Source organism: Diachasma alloeum, unplaced genomic scaffold, assembly GCF_001412515.2.
Source record: "Diachasma alloeum isolate Michigan unplaced genomic scaffold, Dall2.0 Dall_scaffold_00371, whole genome shotgun sequence".
Taxonomy (NCBI): domain Eukaryota; kingdom Metazoa; phylum Arthropoda; class Insecta; order Hymenoptera; family Braconidae; genus Diachasma; species Diachasma alloeum.
The window spans coordinates 737,228-761,879 of NW_021680510.1; the positions used below are offsets into that span (position 1 = coordinate 737,228).

At 36.7% G+C, this 24,652-nt stretch overlaps 1 protein-coding gene across 1 annotated transcript in view; it reads left to right on the forward strand.

Moving 5' to 3' along the window:
* LOC107041655 (mucin-5AC) overlaps positions 1-24,652 on the forward strand; it is a 100,601-nt gene that overhangs the window by 8,690 nt on the left and 67,259 nt on the right. The window lies entirely within an intron of this gene.

The window sequence follows — 24,652 nt, forward strand, 5'->3', positions numbered from 1 at the left end:
TCTACTTGTCTTAATTGCCTTTGTGGAGTTGCATATGGAGAAACTGTCCCATTAGCGATATGTCGTTACTACTTCTGAAAGACTGATATTAAGGGATAATTGTTGCTTTGAGTTGACAGATGGAGGCTATTTCTTGTGAGAAGTTAATTCTGCGGGGAAGTGGTAAACGAAAAATCGGTTTGAATCAAACCGAAAAATCGATTTGAATCAAATCGAAAGATCGACTTGAATCACACCGAAAAGCTGAGTTTTTCACGCCGAAATTCTATCGATTTCAGGTAACAGATGGAGACCTGATTCAAATCGATTTATCGGTTTGATTCAAGTCGATTTTTCAGTCTGACTCAAGTCAAGATTAGAAGATGTTTATAAAAAAAACTCATACTATCTCTCCACACAAGAATGCAAAGAAACAATTAGAATGGCAATACCAATTCTAGTAAAGAATCCATTGATACTTTCATTAGTTTTCCTACCGTTCTTCGACTGCGCACAATGAATCCAGTAAAATCATGATAATTCTGAAAAAATCAGAATGCGAGTATAATTGTTCTTCCCAATCCCCCGAAGGATTATTTCTCTCAACTGTGAAGATGTAATGAGCTCTTAAAACCCACGCATATCATTTTAAATAACTAAAATTAAAAATATTTCAGTTTAAAAACCTAGCAACCACATTCATCCTTTCACTCCGCAACAGTTCAGAAGAATTTACTACGAAGAAAATAGTTTGAATAATACGAATGCGGTTGCACTTGAGCATTAAATATACAATGTGTGCGGAAAAATACGAAAATTTCCATTCGACAATTATTTTCGATAAAAATACAATAATTGCGATGAAAATAATATCTCTATATTTTCAATGTCCGGATTTTCAGAGAATGAATTTCCGCACGCTTTATTGAATTACCACAAAGTATAATAAGACCAGCATTTTATTCCAGGTGGAAAGTAGATTATAAATGTATGAAACCGAGTCGCCACTCGATATCCAGTATCTCAGAACAGTAACAAATAAAACCAGCTTTTCCCGAGTTTATATGATCACTAAGCAGTGTTCATACCTCGTTGAGACTTGGTCAAGTATAATGCGAGTATATGTATTCATACTAATGCTCTAGTTGAACTGCAACTGCAACTGCAACTTCAATAGTAACTGAGAATATGAATGGCACAGGGAGAGAAATGTATAATAAAAATGGTCCCGAAGATGTGGATAAAATTACCGAAGAAAATGTAATCGTGGGGTGGAACGGAAATGTAATGAGAATAGCTTTTTGTTATCGTGAATGTCCACTTATTTTTACTATCAATCATTTTTACCGGCAGATCGCAATGGGCTGTCAAGGAGAAATTATTAGTTTTGAACGGTAATTTTACATATGATGAATCTGTTGCTGTTTCTGCACTGAGAAAAAATAAGTTGTTTGAAAAGTGCGTCTTTACTTGGATCAAGAAACTTCTGACACGTAAATTGACAAGAAGAAAATATCTCTCACAGAGAAAAGAAACCTTTCGTCAAGAGATTTTATACTTTTCAAGTGGTTTTTGCATTGAAATATTTTGAATTCGAGACTTAAGAACTATCGACTAAATTCATTCAACTAGACTTGGTTGTGAGATCACTTTTTTGTCGTAAGTAAATCATCCTCGTCGTTGGGACAAGTACTGAATCTCTCGACGAAAGTTTTTTCTTTATCAGTGTAAAATGTTTTATTCTCGTTAATTTTCGAGCTATGAGTTTCTTAATAGAAGTGAATATATAGGTATTTATCAAAGAACTTTTTGTTTTTCAGCGTACGGCCGCGTTTTACGAAAAAAGTATTCGAAGTATTCAAGAGGAACGCTCAGAGCGTTCGAAAAGTTGTGCACCTTTCAACTACATCGAGGAGTTTTTGATTGTTTGCAATTATCTATCTGGAATCTTTTATTATTTTTTTTTATTGATATTTCTTTCCTACTACCATTACGGTTTTATCGGCTCCCCACACGGTGAGAAATTTTTGATAAAAATTACCCTACCGTTCTATAAAAGTGTATCATGAGTCATCGTTTTCTCATTTCTATCCCGAAAATTAGTAAAAATTAATATATGATGATCAAATTTTATTCTACGTTAGAGAAATTTTATCATTCCCGGTGACTTGGCGCAGTGGGTAAGTTCGTTGCTTCACATGCGAAAGGTTCCGAGTTCAAATCCCGCCCGGCTAGAATGGTGCGATCTAACCATTTAAAGTCTTGATCATCATCGCAGTATACCCTAACCGGGTCGAAGCGATGTAAAATAACGAAAAAAAAAAAAAAAAGAAATTTTATCGTGATAAAAATAAAAATTACCGTGCCGGTAGAGTAAAAATTGCTGTACCGGTAGGGTAAAACTTACCAACCGTTCTAGAATTTTCGTTGGTATCTACATAAAAATTATTGGACTGGAAAGGTAAAATTTATATGCGTCAGGATAAAATTTCTCCAAAGTAGAATAAAATTTGATCATTATATATTCATTTTTACTAAATTTCGGGATAGAAATGAGAAAAGGATGACTCACGATACACTTGTATAAAATGGTAGGATAATTTTTATCAAAAATTTCTCGCCGTATATTCGTCTGCCTTGCCTCTCCCACTTCTCTCTTCTGATTTTTTTTAAACTGCGTTACCATGGGCCGTCTTACTCTTCACTGTACCACATTCGGGCTAGGACTGCACGGAAAACCATGGAAAACCCCAGTCGTACAGCCGGCCGATTGTGCAGAGCCCTTCTGTCACACTGACTAGAGGGGCACATTAGGCCACTACACCGTGCCTACCTTCCGAAATTTTTGGGCGAGGGTGTTCCTAAGCGGTCAGCCATCCAAGTACTAACAACGTTCATCGAATTCATCGTTCATCGGATAAATTTCACTTTTTTTTTTATTAATATGAAATCATTTCAGTAAAAATTGAACTTATAGTGCCATGTTCTTTTCGAAATGGACACGTTTGACTTTCCTAGACTTTAAAAACTGCCCGAAATTGACTTTCGCCTCACGTCTGTCATATACATTGGGATAATTTTTGCTACACTTTCCTCTCCGTGTATGGTACCCACATATACTCATGTATACTATTCCTCAATGATTTCAATTGTTTCCTCGTTCCACATTTCCCCGATTATGCAAGTAAGGCAATTTACCGCCAAATAATATTTTACACTCGAGATGAATAACTCCTATCACAATTTTCTATTATTTCCCGCATCGATTGACTTCATGTCACAGTTCGCAGTTTGTTATATCACAGAGTAGATCATGTTCTCGTAACGAGGAATTTAGTGAGGAAACCGTTCTCTTTTGCTGCCCACTTGACTCCGGCATTTTACCGTAATCCGAGGAATGGATTCGATGTACCGCAAGAGTTACACCTGTCGTCCTCTGCATTAATGATAATTATATGAAATGGTGCAAGGACGATCGATTTTTTGCTGAGGCTTCAAGATGTATTATCAGGCTCATTGAGAAATTGCTTATCCTTGAGAATTGATTGTGAAACTGATACAGTTAGGGAAGGGTAGGGCAAAACGGACTCCTATGGCAAAACGGACCACTGATAGAAAATTGATAATCCATTCAGAAGCAAAAACAAAAATGCAAAGTTATTTGTGGTTTGAGGTGATTAGCAAATTTGATCAAATTGTGGTTCAACGACACTTGTTGTGTATGAAACCCTTGTGACGGTTACGATCCAAGAAACTCACTTTTAATTTAGTAGAAGTGGTAAAGCGGTATAAGTCAGTTTTGACTATTGGCCAGTTTTCAATGAATATCTCGGAATCTAAGGGAGATAGAAAAATTGTTGTTATAACCTTTTTTGTAGAGCCGATTGAGAGCTACAATAATTGTGTGTTTGAAACGCAACTAAAATTCCAGAACATTCTGGTCGACCATCGGCCTACTTCGAAAATCTCCGGGACCCTTCGGGTCATCAGTCATAAGTCACCGAAACACGCGCGAATCAGTTTAGGCTTAGCCTCTCACCGTACAAGTCTATCTCGGGCAAATCACCTGTACAAGTTTTCTATTGCACCTCACCGAGTACAGTAGCTCATTGAACCTCACCTAACTCACTAGTAAACAAGTACATCACCGGTCTTTGTAAGATCACCGTTTTGTTCAGTACATCACCTCTGTTGATTAAATTCAGCCTAAAGTCAGTGACTCAACGAATTTACAGTGAAAGACAATCATCAATTTAATTAGACATTCAACTATTAAAATTTCCAAAGAGTGTAAATAGTTTTGACAAAGTGGTTCGATCCCACAAAATAAAGTGTGGTTTTTAAATCCGGCTCATCAGTAATTTTCCCAACAACTCCCTCCACATTTTCATCCCACATCCACCCTAAATTTAGTCATTCACCAAACATTGTGGTTACGAAAATTTCGCTATCTCTCTTAGATTCGGAAATATTCTTCAAAAACTAACTGGGAGATGAGTCGACTTAATCCGTTTTACCACTTCGCTACTGAATTCAACACATTTAGTGATTTGAAGGAAAAAAAATAATTTTCTGTCAGTGGTCCGTATTACCCCCACCCTCCCCTACTTTTTATTTAATTTGTTGAGTTCAGGCAGGAAATGGATGCATTTGCATGTTATTTTTTTTTTATTTAATTTTCTTCTAGGACACGATTTATTGCTATAAACAAGATTCAACTCCTCGGTAGTGAAATTATTTTCTCGAAAAATAGAAAATATTTACACGGAGGGAAAAGTTGGATGAAAATTACCTAGGAAATTGTGGCAAATTTTACTGTATGAAAGGTAATCGTGGAGTGAAATGTTATTCAATGAAAAAAAACCTTTTCGTGAGAAGACCCGGTAAACCGCGATTCTAACCTCGCTTCGCTCGGTTTGATCGCGGTTTACGGGGTTTCTGATGAAAAATTGCATTCATCACACAGTCCAAAAGTATTTTCTGACGAATGTGATTATAGGCCTCGCCTTCGGCTCGGGCTACAAAGCCACATTCGTCACAAAATACTTTGTGGACCTTGTGATGAAAATAACTATTTCGTGTCACGGGACCTGAAAATTAATGTACACACCTCGCCATGGAAAACGTATCACCCTCCAACCCTTGTCGCTGCATATCAACGTGCAAAATTGACTTCCGAACCGAAGGCGAGGATGGCAAGCACGTGGAGGACGGTGATCTGTTTCCCAAGGCTCGGACATGTAATGTACTATTTCTTAGACGATATTTCACGATTCGTTGGGTGAAAAAAAAACACATCAACACTGAGAGCACCAAATTAGCATCAACTAAACAATTTCTTTGACTCCAATAAAGTTTATTCAATTCAAATGAACCATTTTTCTGTTTGTATATTTTAGACAGATAAATTGTTTATTAGTAAATTTTCGGTTGGAGAATGGAAAACTTGACTCGATTAATTTCTTTGGCAACCTAAATTGGACTCTAATTCAACAGTTGTTCTTCACAATTTATACAGAACAAAATTTACTACTTGTGCAGAACGAAATTCATGGGCACAAACACGATTCATTCATTCAGTAGCAAAAATACTTTGTTGCACCATAGATGATGAATTATGATTTCACCAGACAAAAAATCAATCACAGTGTCTCTGTTTTATTTTGAGAATGGAAAGTGTTTCTTTGATGAATTGCCTCAGAACCCTAATTGGGTTCATTTAGAATTGGAAAGTCTTTTGTTATAGAATGTTTCAACAAAGGAATTTCACTTCTTATTGATCAGTTTTTTTTGAAGATATCTCAAAATTTATTTCGAGAGATAAATTAAGGTAAAAGACTGGTCCGAAAAAATTATATTATTTTAGTGAATTATAATTTCTACAAAAATAATAGTTTGTCTGAAAAATCGGAAAAAAATAAATATCACGGTATTGTAAGTTAATTTTCATCATGTAGCGATTGGGAAATTTCCAAGTTCACTTTGTATTCGAAAATACCAGAGCAAATGTTGGAGATTGGTCGATGCATTTCATTCAAATCAGAGGTTCGAAGTGGATGACATACCCGAGTGGAAATTTCACTCAGTTAGCTTGGAACTACATTAGTTTTAGGTTCAATATTGGTCAAAATTTATTGATTAGACTTTCGGATCAGGATCTGATGAGATTCTGAATGGAGTATCTGTATCCATTGCGGCGGAGTGAATTGTGATCCTATTCTGATCAGTCAAATTTCGACTAGATCCGTATCGGATCCGGTCCAGGAAGATCGAATCCTAGAATTTTGACCAAGCATGGACCCAAACAAGAGTTACATTTCTGATCCAAAATTGATCAAAATCAGTGTTTACTGGTCAGTCTCTTATTCTATCCTAATTTGAATTTCCACTCGGGTAGTTCATAGTCAATGTTACAGGTTCCGTATACAATACACCTTTGAGTCCACTGAATTTTATCATTGGACTTGATGTGTTTGGGTTCGCTGTACACGAATATGTTGACTATTTTTGCGAGACGTGGCTAGTTCGGTTTATTTATAGCAATTTAATTGTTTATAACGCGATTTTGCGGCAACGGTTCACGTTAGTCACGAAAGTTTCGAACAAAAAATGTTCTTCGTCCAAAATACATATAATTTGTCCTATTATTTTCATTCTCATCTCCTAGAGTTATCGAGTTATCATCTTTGAAAGCAGGTCGCGGAGAGTGGAGGCGCGCACTTTGGTCATTTTTTGGAAGGATGCATTGGTAAAGAATGAGTGCGAGAGAGAGAATATTTTTGAAATAACGAAGAAAAAGAGTATCTGCCCGAATGAGGCAATGATGAGAGTTAGTGAGTTGTCATCGGATGAAAAATTCAATACACATTACCAGAAAAAAAGTAAAAATTACGGTTCGAAGCGTAATCTGCGAGCGAAGTAAATTTCAATAAAATAAAAAGTGTCGGTCGGAACTGAAATTATACGAAACACGTTGTAAATTCTATGATTTCTTCCGTAAAAATTAACCACCCGTCTGATGACTCACTGCTGTGGGGACAACAAGTCGTTCCGTAATTTTTCCCCAACGATTGAGAAATTTTGCGGAACAGAACGTAGAAATACTCACCAGCTTCATAAAAATTGTTGAGCGTTCAAGAATTTTTTATTTTGGAGGCATAATAAGTCGGGAAGTTTCTATAAGATTTTACTTCTATTTTTTCTAGAAGATTTTAGATCTTCGGGAAAAATTACATGACAATTTCGTACTTCATTCGTTGATGAACCTGAAAATTCACTGAACGTTTCAGATTTCTTCTCTTCCATTCCTATAAAAATTGCCGGAAAACGATTCCCCATTGCGGATTACATGAATTCTTCAGTACTTTTTACTGAATATTTCTCTCCGTGTAGAGTAGCTCCCATAACGATGTATTTTTTCAAATTCGAGTTCAACTCAAACACACGTTCATTTATTCTATTTAATAAATAGCGTGTCCTCATGATTATGATCATAAATATACCCGATTCGGGGATATTTTTTTTCCGTGAAATTTCACTAAAACAAACAACAATTTTCATCATGTTTTCATTCCAACGCACATTTTCATTTTTTAAGGTAATTTTTACCAACATTTTTGGAACAATTTTTACTTGAAATCTTCTCTGAAATTCTCATCGAGAACATTTCTGAAGTCCTAACTGCTCTACTCTCGGCGGCTGATCGTTCCTACGTGATCTAATCTCATTTTCACTGGCCTACAGAAAAGATCCAAATTCCTATGGATTCGGAGATATTTATCTGAAACTGGGCGTGGAAAGTCATTCATTCCCTAATTCGATCTGTCGTTCATTCGTCCCGTTTGGTTCTCCTTGTTACCGAAATAAATATTAGTTTCGGTATAATGGGATTAGAATATTGTGATCTAATCATTTAAATGCTTGATCAAAATAACAGCATATTTAAACCGAGTAGGAGCGATGTAAAATTATGATAAAAAATATACGATTAAATGATATCTCACTTCGTGGGAATTACAAGGGAGTCGAATCAATCATTTTTTACAATTTAGATTTAGTCGGCGTGGTATTAAAACGGCGTATAAGCGATACTACTGACCCACTTCTGAACTTCGAATAATTATTTGTTGAAATGTTTGGAAATTTCATGGAAGATGTTATAGGAAATCTCACGACAGTCACATTGAATCGGATTTTGGAAAAAAATGGTTATTAAATTTCAAGTTTTAAGTAGAATTCACGGAAATTCATGAGCTTTCAGTGGGAGTGAGATGGAAATTCTACAACTTGATTGAATTTCCAATGGAACCTGAACATTCAGAAACAAAACTGCATGAATTTTTAATTTTTCCTTGAATTTTCCAGATTTTTCTGAATTTTCACAGAATAATTGAACTGAAAAATAAAATATTTTATTAATTGCCAGATCATTTGAACAGAAAATCAATGGAATATTTGATTTTTCAATGACAAGATTACCCGAAATTTCAGTGAAATTTGAATACGATAAAAATTTCCGGAATTTGGCATGGAATATTCAAACGACAATTTTTAACAATGTAAACATAACTCAGATTTAAAAAATTACAATCTAAAAAAATTCTAAACGGAAGTTAATAAGTATAGAAGCATCTGGTTAAATTAGCGTTCAATTCTTAGTTTAGTATTAGTGATAATAATTAATTAATAAATGCCAAATTGACACAGAGTCTTATAAGAAAATCAACCATTGAAGTTTCGCAAAAGATTAAAATTAAAAAAAAAATCTTGAAAAATGAGAAAAAAATGCATAATCCTGCGCTTAATACAAAAATTAGCGTGAGTGTAAAATTTTGTGATGGATAATTTATGTATCTGGATACCCCGAATGTACAGGATACCTTAGTCAAACGAGAAACTATTGTTTAAGAAAATAATTGTATAGAGAATTTGATGAATTCAACGTTCAAAGATTTAAGTTTATGCGAAGCATAAACTTGAATCTCCCTCGCCAGGCACAACTCTTACCAGGTATGATACTTGTGACATTTGATCCTCGAAAAGTATAACCATGATGAAGTTTGATCCTCGTGAGGTAAAACGGGCGAGACTTAATTATTCCACTCGATTTATGATCAATCCCTTCCAACCCTCGTCCTCAAATATTGAATGTGATTTAGAGAAAAAATCGATTCATAATCGATTTTATCCCGGTCTCCCTTACGAATGGTAATCGTGGAGCGATATGTAATTAAGTGAAAAAATACTGGTTTTTAGTGCACATTTCACTTTTTTCTCGGTAAAGAAACCATCTATTTAACTGTACTTGCACTCTTACCTTCTCAGTCTGCATTCAGCTATATCAGTTAACCATACACGTTAACTATTGTTATTCTATTTTTGGTTATTGTTAAGCTCTCAGAGCTCTGGTTTAGTTTATTTAGTTAAATTATTTTTATTTTCTACTCACAGTCCTTACTCATGTTACTTGCTAACTATTATTAATTATTTCTGTTGTATAGCTATTATTACCACTACTTTTCTATTGACTCCTTACGGTGTCATTTTGTAAGACGAAACTTACAGTAAATAAAGTCTATTTATCTATCTATGGATGCAAAAATGATCCTCCTATATAGTGAAATTGTCCACACTGGTAGGGTATTCTTTTTTTCTTGCACCCATCTGAAGGTGATGGGGACGGACACGAAAAATTCCGACGATAATTTTTAACAGTCTAACAAAAATCCCAATTTCAGAATATTGTAATGTTTTTATTATACTGTTAGAAAATTACTCTTGAAATTTCAAGTGAAAAGGCTTGACATTTTTAATAACGACAAAGTTACATGAAATTTCTGTATATTTATTCATTGACGAATCAGTTAATTTCTTGAATATTCAAGTAATTCTCGACTTTCAGGTCCATACAGTACTGAGAAACCGTGAAAATTTTGAAAATTCAGGCAACAACTTTTCTTAATTCTCAATCTATTGAAAATTGAATTGTATGTGATGTTCAAATTTCACGACGAGTTTGGAAATTCAAGCTTTCATTAAAAAATCAATAATTGTTCAACATGAAAAACCCAATTTCATTAAATTTTCAAAACAAATGTCAAATTTAGTGGATGCTTTCATTTGAAATTGAATTCAACTTCATAACATCGAAATTCAGATGACGCAGTGATTGAAATTTCAAGAAATTTCAAGCAGTGTAGCTTTTCTGTCGACCATATATATCCCTAGAAGGAGTTAATTTGACATGAATTGAAGTTTGTTTATTACCCGGAATTTTCGTTCTGCTTTTCTTGTCACTGATACCGATCTATTTGTCTCAGGTGCACACCAGAAAGACAAAACAAAAACGATTACTCATTGTAGGTGTACAAATTCTGACACTGATTATCTTTTCAAACTGATGGACATCAAAGGCTTGTCAATTATGAAATGCCTCAAGAAATTCCCTCCAACTTTCGAGTGATCTTTGTCATGAATAATGACATTCGATGCAGTTGAACTTTCATTTTTTGTTGGTTCGTTACATCGATTGATTTTTCTCCACGAATTTCATCTGAGTATTGAATATCTTCCTAGTGAAAGCACCTCGAGATTGAGCCGAAGTAGCTGGGCATCAGTGACCCCAATTCATCAAATCCCAAATGATGTATTTCGAATAATCGTCAGGAGAATAACATTCAAGTGTTAATGATTCCCGCGGTTGTCTAATGCATCAGAGTTTTCTGTTTCGCTTCATTGAAAATCCGCTACTTTCTCGTCTTGACAAATTGTCGTGGATTTTCTGCAGTAGTTCCTTCCAGACTCTCGATAAACCAAATAATCCAAGGATGTTGACTAATGTTCCTCGTTTCAATTGATTTATCGTGGAGTTGTGACGAGATCCTCTCAGGGTACTCGTGTTCGCGTCTTTCGGGATGGAACAAAGGCGGTAGTACTCTTTACACGCTTCGAAGCAATGAGTAATTGTGTAAACCTTGTAATACGTCTAGACATTAAACCACATTCAGTGTTTTCTCTGTGGTAATTACGAACTCGTGGTTTCTTTGTTGAGTGCTGTGAGCATAAGTAATTCTCAATTTCGTCAAGTCTATTACTGCGAAAACTAATGTCTGAATTTCAGACACTTTTCAAACACTTTTGGGACGAATTTGTAGACACTTTTGAGACATTAAAATGTGTCTGAATCAATGGAGGTATTTCAATTTCAGACACCAAGATTTTGAATCTTAAATTTTTTAGCCAGGTGAACGTTGATTCCAACTATTTAAGCGACGGGCTATTCAGAACTCTCAAAAGTATGTGGAAAAGTGAAAACTGAAAAAGTTTTTTTTTCACCCGGAGCCGAAGGGTCTGATTTCCGGTTTTTCCAGGGGGAACGTCAACTTTCGACAAAATCGAATTTTTTAGCCGGACGAACGTTGATTCCAACTATTTAAGCGACGGGCTATTCAGAACTCTCAAAAGTATGTGGAAAAGTGAAAACTGAAAAAGTTTTTTTTTCACCCGGAGCCGAAGGGTCTGATTTCCGGTTTTTCCAGGGGGAACGTCAACTTTCGACAAAATCGAATTTTTTAGCCGGACGAACGTTGATTCCAACTATTTAAGCGACGGGCTATTCAGAACTCTCAAAAGTATGTGGAAAAGTGAAAACTGAAAAAGTTTTTTTTTCACCCGGAGCCGAAGGGTCTGATTTCCGGTTTTTCCAGGGGGAACGTCAACTTTCGACAAAATCGAATTTTTTAGCCGGGTGAACGTTCATTCCAACTATAGGTCTGGAGAGATCTTGAAAGACCTGTGTACGTCCAATCAGAACCAAATCCTCGACTCGGGTCCCCAATCAAATTTCTAGTGCCGGCACTGGAATTTTTTCCTGGCCTTCACTTTGCGCCTGTTTTCCCGTGCTAGCACTAGAATTTTTCTAAAAAATTTCTCTCCGTAAAAATATAGGAATGGATTCTGCCTCAGAATTACCTGACTTGTTTGATAGATTTTCTTCAATTGTTTTCTCCGTGATCAAATGACAAGGCAAGAAAATTCAATAAGTTTACGTAAAGAAATCACCGTAATTTTTTTAGCAATTTAACAAAAAATTGGGCTTCAATAGCAGATACAATTTCCAGTTCCAAAGATTACAAAGGACTCCGACAAAAATGGTATTCTTCTGAACGAATGTCATGGGGTTTTTAATTCGGTCGACTACACGAGCAAAAAAAACCTATGGCACTAGTCATGAAAGATATTTTACCGTAGTGATTTTCCGTTTGTGACTTTTACGACTTCGGGGAAAGACCAATCGGGGAAGACTTCGGGGATTGACATTGTCAATCCCGGCACAAGGAAAAGACAAAAACAGTACGGAATCAAATATATCCAATTATTAGGATAATCTCAATTCTAATTTTGAACGGATTCCCCAAAAAATATCAAGTTTTCCACCATGAATAGGTAATATTCAATTTCAACGGAGATTCGAACTCGCAACCTCCTGTTTGACTGGGCTAGCGCTGTACCATTGAGCTACCGAATCACCACGACTACAACCTATCCATTTTGTTGTCGTGTACACGGAGGGAAATTTTTGATAAAAATTATCCTACCATTGTATAAAAATGTATCATGAGTCACCGTTTTCTCACTTCTATCCCGAAATTTAGTAAAAATTAATATATGATGATCAAATTTTATTCTACGTTAGAGAAATTTTATCCTGACGCATAATAAATTTTACCCTTCCAGTCCAATAATTTTTATGTCGATAACAACGAAAATTCTGGAACGGTTGGTGAATTTTACCCTATCCGTACAGTAATTTTGACTCTACCGGCACGGTAATTTTTATTTTTATCAGGATAAAATTTCTCTAACGTAGAATAAAATTTGATCATCATATATTAATTTTTACTAAATTTCGGGATAGAAATGAGGAAACGATGACTCATGATACACTTTTTTAGAATGGTAGTATAGTTTTTATCAAAAATTTCTCTCCGTGTACTCCACCTAACGAATTTCCATTCTCATTCCCCCTCAAACAATAAATTGACACTTCTCATCAGGACTATTTACACCGGGACTTCAAGTCACGCCAAGTGCAGTAGACTCTCATTATAATAGTCGCTCCCGTTACAGTCGCATTTCCCCTTCATCGCTTTTTCGCCAGCGTGATGGCTTCCCCCACCACCTTTGACTCCCGAGTGAAAACACATCGATGTTTTCTTAGAGGCGTTATTGTTTCCCCTCTCCAGGAAATCGTAAAGGTAAGATACTCTAACAGTAAATTTTCGAAAATGTGGGCGCATGTTGGGGATTGAAAATACAGTCCCATTCGCCGAATCGGCCTCCCCTACAGCCCCAGGCGCATGACTATAACGAGAGTCCTAACTGTACGGCTAAGTTTATGTCTGCTCCGTGTTTTCACCGAGAATTGAGCAGGAGAATAGTAGACATAATCTCGAATGACTCGAAGTACCGGTGTAAATAGCCCAAATGATTTTACAACGGTCGATAACATTGTTAACTATTACCATAATTCGTTAATAGTTAGTGGACGTGATTGAAGAGGGAAGGAGGTTCGACACTGATAGCAGGGTTTAGTCGCTGTTAACGAGGTATCTTAACTATTACTACTAACTATTAACGAATCGACTGTTAACGAGACTTCTTAACTATTACCGCTAACTATTAACGAATCAAATGATCACGAGGCTTATTAACTATTACCGTTAACTATTAACGAATCGAATGTTAACGAGACTTCTTAACTATTACCACCATTTCTTAAAATAAGAGCGGTTGACGGCATTTAAATATTGCGTCACGTGATTGAGGAGCGGACGAGATGTTACACTGATAGTCGCTGTTAATGAGACTTCTTAACTATTACCACGATTCGAAAACTTGACCATCGGATCGGATGGTTAAGCCACCGATCCGACGGTTAAGTTTTCAGAAAGATCGGTGGTGGGGCCCTCCTTCTTAACATTTATTCTAACTATTACTAATTTAATACGGTTTTTATAAATAGAAATGTTATGGTTGTGGTTTGTAGTAATAATAATTAACAGTAATTACTATGATCGTTAATGGTAATAGTTAAGAAGTAACTATTAGCATTAACTATTAACGAATCGTGGTAATAGTTAATGGTAATAGTTAAAAAATCCTGTTAATAGCGATTATCAGTGTGGAAACCACCACCGGAAACTTTTTTTTCTCCCCGTGAAAATATATCTACATGAAATCCCTTATCCTCTCAGTTTTCCTGCAATCCCCCGGAAGATTCAAGTTATAACGCAATAAAATCTTCAATACAGATAAATTATTGCGAGGTCGATCAATGGCTATCCACCCCATTTCATAATTTATATGAAATAAAAAAAAACGGAAATGGAAAAAAATCGAGTCAACTTTCCACTGCGATGGCTGTCAGCAAAATTATCATTAAGTCCTTGCACTGGATGCCTCTTCCTTGCGAAACTCTTACTCTGCTTTTCAATTCCCCTCCACTCGTTCCCACTCACTCATCTTTTTTCCTACGCATTTTCCTACCTCACATACCCATTCGACGCAATAATATAACTTCGCTTTTGATATCTTCATGCTGCACTTTGCTCACAGTCTCGCTCATTACAATGTATTCATAGGGGACTGGAATGCTATATAGAATATATTAAAGAGAGTAAAATTTTCTAAGTGGATTCTTCGGCGATTAATGCGGTCAGTCGAGCTCACTTGCATCATTTTCTAACCGGTCTTCTCCTTTCGCAATTTTTATAATTCATAATTTCATTTTGGTTTCTCTCTTTGAATCTCACGTTACGGATAACCGTGAGTAAGAGGTACGTAAGAGTGCATAGAGAGGGCAGTCTGGAGAGAAAGAATGCATTATGCAGGTATTTACTGGCAGATCGTTGTGGGAAATTTATTGGAATTTAATGTGTATTATTCAACAACACCGGCTGTGACGGAAGTTAACGGATCGTCGGGGCTTCCTACTCCGGCAATTCGAAAAATGTTTTACGACCTATATTTTTGAAAGCGGAACGTGAACGATAAATGCCTTACGTCTCGTTACACTTGTCTTCAAGAGGATTTTGCCATTTAATTTTCGGCTTCATTTCAATTGTTATTTCTTGCAGGCTTAGTTGTTCTCTTTACTTCGGGCGCGGTTTTACGTTTTATTTTTCGCTTTTGCTTGATATTCTTCATTGTTATTATGGGAACTTCCTCAGAGGTTTCATGATTCATGAGGGATTGATCGGTCACGAGATGCGAGAAGTAATTAAATAGAAATGACCGCACTTTCCATTCCCCGAGGGAGTTTACGAAAGGTTGAGGATAGTCTCATGCATATTTATACGGACACGGAGAAAAAAGTTGGAAAAGTACTATTAAACAAGTCGAGTAATCGTGGAGCGGAGTTCATTTTTAGGTCTTTTTCTTCGCTGGGTCGCGAAAATTTACTAAGCGTGAGGATAATCTGTACCGAAACTGTAAAATTTACCCTCCATCCCATAAAAATTTTTCCCAGGGAATGCGAATAATTACTCAGTATTGCGTAATCATTCATATAGGTGCAGGAATTTTGTGTAACGGAGAATGATTTTTTTCCAAATGGGGTATGGTGAAATTTCACTTTCTTTCGTCCCCATGTCCGTTACGTAGGTGCCAGAAACAAATACCCTATCAATGTGGGAAATTTCACTATACACGATGTTTTTTTACCGGATAAATCGTAAAATATCCTCCAAGTATAGTACAGTAGTATAGTATAGTACAGTATAGTATAGTACATGTCGATAAAAGGGCGACTTTTTTCGATAAAAGTTGGAGGCCCGAGGCGAAGCCGAGGAGTGCCAATCACACGAGTTGAAATATCACTGTCGCACATGTGTAATCGAACTATATTTTTTGTCAGTCACGTTCAACTAGTGGCGAACTGTGCCTTTTTGCGCACACGAAATGTCCGTAAAACGCTGTTTTACGGACATTTCGTGTGCGTCGAACGCCGTTTACGGACATTGTGAAGGAAAATTATGTTCGTTCCTCGGCCTAATGACGAAATATACTATTTTGTCATGACGTGAAACGCTGCCTCGCGGCCGGAATGACAAAAACAACTTTTCTGACTCGTGTGATTGCATTCCGCGGCTTCGCCTCGGTCTCCAGCCTTCACACTCGTCAGAATAGTATATTATGGCATCAGGCGATAAAAGTATTATCTGGCGAATGTGGCTTTATATCCGAGCCGAAGGCAACGCAATGTGGCTTTATAATCCGAGCCGAAAGCGAGGATTATAATCATATTCGCCAGATAACACTTTTATCGCCATATGCACGGAGAGAAATATTCAATAAAAATTACGTATCTTTTCCGTAATTCTGGAGCGAAATGTGGTTATAGGAAATTTTACGGAACTGTCACGGAATTTTTCCGGAGCGTTCCGTAATTTTTATCTGAATCTCTTGTGAAAAATTACGATACCGTCACTTAAATTTTCACGATAGATTTGTCGTGGTTACTTTTGAACTTTGGTTAGTTTAACTGTATTTTGATTTGCAAAAATTGCGCTTGTGAAGTTACTACAATGTTATGTCCCGCATACAAAAAAAATCGTATCGGTCACCAAAACTGCCTTAACTATTTTTTTTTTGTAAATCGAACTGCAGATTTTTCTCGCAGTGTATCAGTGTAAATTTTCAATTGAACGAATATCCGGAATCGAAATGATCTGAATTTTCGGTCTTCACGGAATAATTAGACTGAAATTTGCAAATTGAATGGATACTTGATTTTCAATGGCAAAACTCCTTGAAATTTAAGCAGAAATATCATAGAGAAAAATAGCATATTCCGATACAAGTTGCGACGGGTTTTTTACGTGTGAAGTTGGCCGCCCGAGGCGAAGGCGAGGGCTATACCAATCACAAGAGCTGAAAAATCCCGTTGCAAATGTGTCTGATGTACATTTTTTGTCAGTGATATTACGTTCAACGAGTGCCGAGCTGTACCTTTTTTCGGTTGCAAGTAAACGAAATAGTACACTTCGATACGAGTGAGATGGAATTTTAACGAGTCTGAAGTTGGTGGCCCGAGGCTAAGCCGAGAAGCTGAGCGAGTGGCCGAACTGTGACTTTTTCGTTTACTTTTCGTTTACGAGTAAACGAACAGGTACTTTTAGGCACAAGGTGAGCGCAGTAGCAGTGTCAAATAGTACATTACATGCCCGAGCCTTGGAAAACAGATCTCCGTCCCCCACGTGCAAGATTGCCTTGCGAGCCGAAGGGGAGGATGACACGCACGTGGGGGAGGGTGATATGTGTTCCATGGCGAGGTGTGCACTGAGAGAAAAAATTATTCCTGCCAAGGATTGATATTCTCGTCAGAAGATAATATTTTTTTCTCAGTGTGTATATTAATTTTCGTGTCGAGGGACCTAAAAAACGCCATTTTGTTTGCCCGCGACATTCTAAAAAACAGTGATTTTGTCACCAATTTTCGGTGACATTATCACTAATTTCCAGTGACATTGTCACTAGTTTTCAGAGTAATGTCATTAATTTTCAGGTACCCAGCTCTCATTTTTAGGAAAATCAATCACCAAATAGCAGTGATAAAAATCTGTGCTAAGCAAGGTCATATTCTAGTCAGCATCCAATATCACCAATGATTGGTGATAGATTCCTAAAAGTCAGTGATACGTCCCGGAAAATAATTTGATCTCTCTGTCGTCACTTGATAAAAATTTTCGGGTTTTGGCACAGAAAATTGAGTCACAATTTTAGTTGAATGACCATCACCATCAGTTTCTCATTTTATAAAAAATTCCATTCGCAGATTTCTATTTAATTCTTTCACTCAGTTTCTAAAAGGAATTACTCAATCAGGATAGATCATCGCAGATCAATCAGTCCACACCACTTTCAATCTCCCAACAATCACTTTTTTCATTAAATGATCGTTGCCATCCGCCTCTCCCACATCTCCAGCCAGAATAATTTTAGAAACCCATATCCTTTTACTCTCAATACCATTGAGTTCACGCACTTCGAGCGTGAAATGAAAAAATCCTTACGAAATACCGCCACAATCCGATGCATTTATGCCAATGGTGATGAGGAGTAGAAAAAACATACGACCTTGTCTTATGAGTTTTTAACTAGAGAGCGAGAGTGGAGGCACGCGAATATTCATATCGACATATAAAATTGGATCTCATCTCTTAACCACACGAATTTACTTTCAGAAATTGACAGGACCCTGAGGAGATTAGGGTTCGCGAATGGCATTGACGGACACTCCTCAGTTATGAAATTAGCATTAAAAAAATTGAGTAAAAATCCTTTCTAAAAAAAGCATCTCCAATATGAGATAGGAAGGTATGATTATGATTCCTTTGGCGCTACGATTTAACATATGTTTTCCACATACGGAAAAAAAATTGCTTCTCCCCAGTACAAACCGGTATTTGGGGGAAGTTCACTTTTGAAAAATTCTAAAAATACTCGTCCCAAGTACATTTTGTGTCCTTGGGTGAAGTACCACATCTGCCCATCGAGTAGAAATGGTACTGGGAGGAAGGAGTATCACTACTTACTGCCAGTACTTTTAATACTTTTCACAAGTACCAAAGGTACTAGTGACAAGTAATTGTTTAACTTCTCTCAAGTACTTTTAGGACTTAATTTCAGTACTTCCAATCGATTACTTTATCGAAAAAAGTGAATATTATTACCAGATAGAATGGGCTTTCTTACGCTTTTTTTTTAAATAGAAATGTTCAGCAGAAGATATTCTGTAGGGAAAAATCATTAGATTGCGATTTTTATGGACGCTTTCGAGAATTATTAGTATGCTTTCCAACCTACAAAATTTCAATTCGTTGAGATTTTTATGTTTTATGCTGTTATCGACATTAAAAAGCTTCGAAAAATTCTTTTCAATTTCTTTTCAATTTTATTACTCACAAAACGGGAATTATTTGGATTTTTGAATTTTTGAAGAAATTCGGTTTTTAGAAGAGGTAGAAAAACATTTTTGAGTTTTTATACTCAACTTATATTGAGTTTGTTTGGTACTTTTGACAAGAACCAGCCAGGTACTCAGTACAAATAATTTTTTTACTTGTCCCAAGTAACAAATTACTTGTGACAAGTACTGAGGTATTTCTCACCAGTCCACAGGTACTTGACGTATGATACTTGCATCAAGTTGTTTTGTAACTTCGAGGAAGTACAAAAATGTGCCTTTTCCCCAAAAACCCCTTGGTACTGGGTACAAATACTTTTGCTACTGATCAAAAGTAATTTTTTTTTTCGATGTACCATTTTTTCCCAGAATTATAGGAAGAAGACTGGTGATAACGCGAGACATTTCACGAGACAAAACTTTGGAGCGACGATCGCGGTCTCAATGAGCATGGAAATCTTTGCTCTCGCGTTGATCTCGAAATACGCAATATCGACTGCCCTCGTAATAACTCCACTCATTTAGGTCAGGGGAAAATATAATAATTCTGCTCTTTTAATATTGTGTTTATTAGGTTTTCTTCGAATAACGTTGATTAGAGTTAATAACTAGAATAATGAGATTATTTGACATGTTTGACGTTAAGGATAGAAGAAGGTGAATGCAATATAGTGAAAATGATGATCGATTTGTTCACTTTGAACGAATAATATTAATATCCATTAATAAGAAAAATATATATCTATTAATATCCAAATGTAAAATTTCAGATATGAATAAAAATCAGCTGTGATTCAATATTACAAAATAAATTTCAAACTTCAAATTCCAAAAAAATTCCAGAAATTCGCACTCCTAAGTGAGTTTTAGAAGGAATAAAATTGTAAATATGATTAAAATCTTATTCAGTGAGCATATACTATTAACAAAATTTAGCTGAATTTCCCGGAAAGAGACCTTGAAGTCGATTTAAAGGGAAAAAGTCAATGGAATTTCAAGTTTGTCTGAAAATTCAAGTAAAGTCCCATTTTTTTAGCCGCAGAAAGACAGAAATTCCCCAATTTGCATGTGAATTTTCAAGTGAAAATTTATATTCACTGGCAAATTTCCTTCAATTTTCAGAGAATTCCATTAAAATTCGTAGAATTCCACGATTTTTTCAAGGAATTCCTTGACAATTCAGAGGAATATGGAATTCAAGGAGACTTTTCTCTGAATTTTCAGATTGTTTAACAATGTTTCAGGAATAATTAAACTGAAATTTAGAGTTCTCTCGGATTTTCCCATGAAATTATGAATTTCCAATGCCAAAATTCCCTGAAATTTCAGTGAATATTTTTTCATAGTGTAGGACTTGGAACATGAGCAAATCATTTATTGCAATATTGTGGGGATACTTTTTAAAAGATAAAAACAGTAAAAGATTTAATTCATACACATTTAATTATTGGAAATTATTTACAAAAGTTTAAATTATAAGAACACTTCAAACATTTAATTATGTTAAATGTTAAATTGAATCGTCAAGAACCGTCTAGTGCCTCACAAGAGGACTTCGTCAAAACGTCTATATCTTCTCGACCCTCCAAAATCAACTAACTCCTGTCACCCTCAGCCCTATCTATACTCAGTTCCTCCCCCTGGCGTCTTCCCCCACCAGCAAGCTTCGTTGGGCCTCACTTGCCAATTTCCCTTCTGGAAAAATCCTGAGACGTGGCAGCGTGGGCCAGCCAAGGGTCGTGAGTCACCTATGAGGGTACTCCGGTCTTTCCGCAATAAAATAATAAAACTACCCGACTTAATCTTATGTCCCGTCTTAATCCTACCTTAATAAAATACCTTCATAAAATATCATCGACAAAATTCTTAAACTTACAATGGGCGAACCTTCGCGTAGTTCCCCAGCGTCTAGACTTACTTCTTATATTTTACTTGGGAAGTTCCCCATCGTCTCGACAATCAAAAATCCCCGATACTACATTCGGCCTTTCCTGACAACGAACATCTGCCCTCAGATGTTACATCTCTTCTTCATCTGAAGAATCATCATCGTCTACCCACAACTTCATATGATCGGCTGATGTCGATGTCTCTTTAGGACCTTCATGATCGCCTATCTTCTGCACTACATAACGATCTCCTCGTAACTTCTTAATTACTCGATAAGGACCCAAAAACTTTGGAAATAATTTTAAACCTGGTCCGAATTGTGTGCGCTTGATAGCCACCAAATCGTCTTCGCGATACATTCCTGCTTGTTTACGTTTTTTATTGTAACTCTTCTGATTTTCTGCTTGGACTTTACGAATACTTTCTTTAGCTTCTTTTCTAACAATGTCACGCTTTTCTTCAAACATATTAATCCACTCAGCTTCAATCATCTCTTGAATTTCTACATTTTCTTTCAAACGCATCTTCGTCCCGAAAAGTAAATTGAAAGGGGTTTTCCCTGTACTCCTACTTGGTGTAGCATTTAAATACATCTGTGTCGTATTGATATGTCTATACCATTCTTCTGGTTTTGGAGCTGCTAATTTCGACAATAATGGAATAAGAGTTCGATTCACTCTTTCGACTTGACCATTCGCTCTAGGAAGACCTGTGCAAATTAATGAATGCTCTACGTTGTTATCGCGGCAATACTCCCGAAAAGCATTTGAGGTGAAAGCTGTCCCACGATCTGAAATAATGCGTCTAGGGTTTCCGAACACGACAGATTGTTTCGTCAAACGATCAATTACTTCAGCGGCGTCTGTAGATCTTGTTGGATACAACCACACAAACTTCGAAAAAGCGTCTACTACAACAAAAATGTGTTTATACCTCTTCTTCGTTAACGTCATTGGACCGATGTGATCAATATGATAAGTATCGAGAGGAGTATCTCCCTTATCTATCGGATGTAAGAAACCTTCCTGTTTACCCTGCTTTCGTTCACTCACAATACAATTAATACATCCTTTCACAAATTTTTCAATTTTCTCTCTCATACCTGCAAACCAATAATTCCTTTTTACCAACGCCTCGGTCTTTGTCACTCCAAAATGACCCTGCTCGTGAGCCTGTCGAATTACCTGTGTTTGCATGATTTTTGGAACCACTAATAATACATCGTCTTTCGTTCTTTTATATAATAATTCTTTCTGAATCACAAAATCCTTCATCTTATCATCATTCATCGACTCAATTATACTTCTAACATCTTTATCTTCACTTTGACATTTCTTGAGTCTGGCAATCATACTATCGTCACTCTCTTCAATTAACAATGCTTCAGGTAATGGATTTCTACTAAGGGCGTCTACATGCGCCATGTTCTTCCCTGGACGATGCTGAATCTCGTATCTAAACTCTTCTAAGAGCAACGCCCACCGCGCGACACGTACACACAAATCTTGCTTATTCATCGTCATTGTAAAAGCTTTACAATCTGTTATAATTTTGAATTGAATGCCCAGTAAATAGACTCGAAATTTCTTCAACGACTTGACAATTGCTAAAACTTCTAATTCATAACTGCAATATTTTTCTTCGGCGCGAGATGTTTTTCCACTCGCGAAATAAACAGGATGAAACGCGTTATCTTTCTCACACTTCTGCACAAGGATTGCTCCATAGCCTAACTTCGAAGCATCAGTGTGGAGTTCTGTCTCCGCCCCTATTTGATATAAGTGTAACACGGGTTGACTACTCAACAAAATCTTCAACGCATTAAAAGCTCGCTTTTCTTCTACCTCGAATCGCCACTTCTCACCCGATCTCAACAAATTTGACAGTGGTCTAGCAACGCGTGCATACCTTGGTATGAACTTACGGAAATAACCTGTCAATCCTAAAAAACTCTGAATGTCTCGAACACATGTTGGTNTAAATTTGACAGTGGTCTAGCAACGCGTGCATACCTTGGTATGAACTTACGGTAATAACCTGTCAATCCTAAAAAACTCTGAATGTCTCGAACACATGTTGGTTCTGCAAATTTCATCACGGCTTTGATTTTATTTTCTGAGGGCGCGATTTTACCGTCTTCAATTACATACCCCAGATATTCAATACGTCTCTGCAAAAATTTACATTTTTTCCAATTGATTATTAACCCCGCTTCTTCGGCAATACAAATAATGTTCTCTAAATTGTCCATAGCTTCGTTTTCGTCTTTAGCTGGGATGATAAGGTCATCCATGTACGTAAGTACGATATTCTTCGAAATTGGCTCTCTAAACACCGCGGTTATATATCTTTGAAACACCGACGGTGCATTGCAAAGCCCGAAAGGCATCTTCAAAAACTCGTACTGGCCACTAGGTGTCACAAACGACGTGTATTTCCTACTACTTTCCGCCACTTCAACATGAAAAAACCCGTTCTTCAAATCTAATGCTGTGAAAACTTTCGCACTTTGTAAACGATCCAACTGGTCTTCTATCAACGGCAAAGGATATCGATCTTTCACGATTTTTTTATTTAATTTTCTAAAATCTACACAGACTCTCGTTCCTTCAGGTTTTCTCTCAGTTAAAACAACAGGACTCGCGTATTCTGAGTTCGATGGACGCGCGATCCCCTGCTCTAACCATTCCCCTACCTGTCGATTCAACTCTTCGTTCTGGGAATGCGCTAATCGTCTTGGTTTTTGATATACTGGAATATCATCCGTCAAAATAATCGTCATGGAAACTCCCACATCTCGCGTCTTTACTGGATTATAAGTCTCAATAATTTCTTCTATCCTTCTACGCAAATTTATGTCTTTTACATATGACAAATCCAAAGAATAATCTTCTATCACATCAATCTTCAAAACTTCAGCAATATCAGCATCGTCTTCAGGAAAAACATTTACAATTTTATGAATTGTTATTTTACCCGCAACAGATCGTAATTCTACTCGATTAAGAAAATCTGCTCCGATGAGCACAGAATATTTCATCAATGAGTCGTCTACTACATGGAACTTGATTCTATACTCAACATCATCAACAATCATTATCGTGTCGAATGAACCTAATGTACAATTATTACTCGCGCCTAATCCATCAAATTTTGTGTCTTGCCCTAATACGGGAGACCCTAGTTCTTCATATATTTTCCTACGTATCAAGCTCAAATCACTACCCGTGTCTATCACTGCTGAATACCTCTGATTGTTGATCTCGACGTCTTTCAGTTGCTTCCCTCGTGGCGCCTGGAATGATGCGTAAGACACCTTCTTCTCCTCTGGCTTTCTCGTGCATCTCGCTGCGATGTGGCCAAACCCTTTGCACTTGAAGCACTTCTGTCCTTTGTCTTTATCGGGACACTCTCTGCCGAAATGATCCCGCTCGCCACAATTAAAACAGTATTTAATATCACTACTCCTTCCTGGACCACCTGGTCGCGTCGACTTCTTCTTATCGTCTACCTTCACAGTTTTCGTCTTCTGCTTCATCTCGTTTTTCATCGCTTCATACTGTAGAAACAGCTCCTTGAGATCACGAATTGATTTCGCTCCATATAATTTATTTTTATTCACCGGATCGTCTGGAATTCCCGTCACAATATACTGGATTACAGACTTCACGTCAACGTCACCTTGCGCGGCAATGTCCATCATTTTGTAAATGTAAGTCTGAAACGATTCGTCCGGTTTCTTCTTTCGTTTTGCTAGCTCTTGATGAATTTTATAACTATCGACGATCTCTGAAAACTCTTCTTTGAGACCTTTCT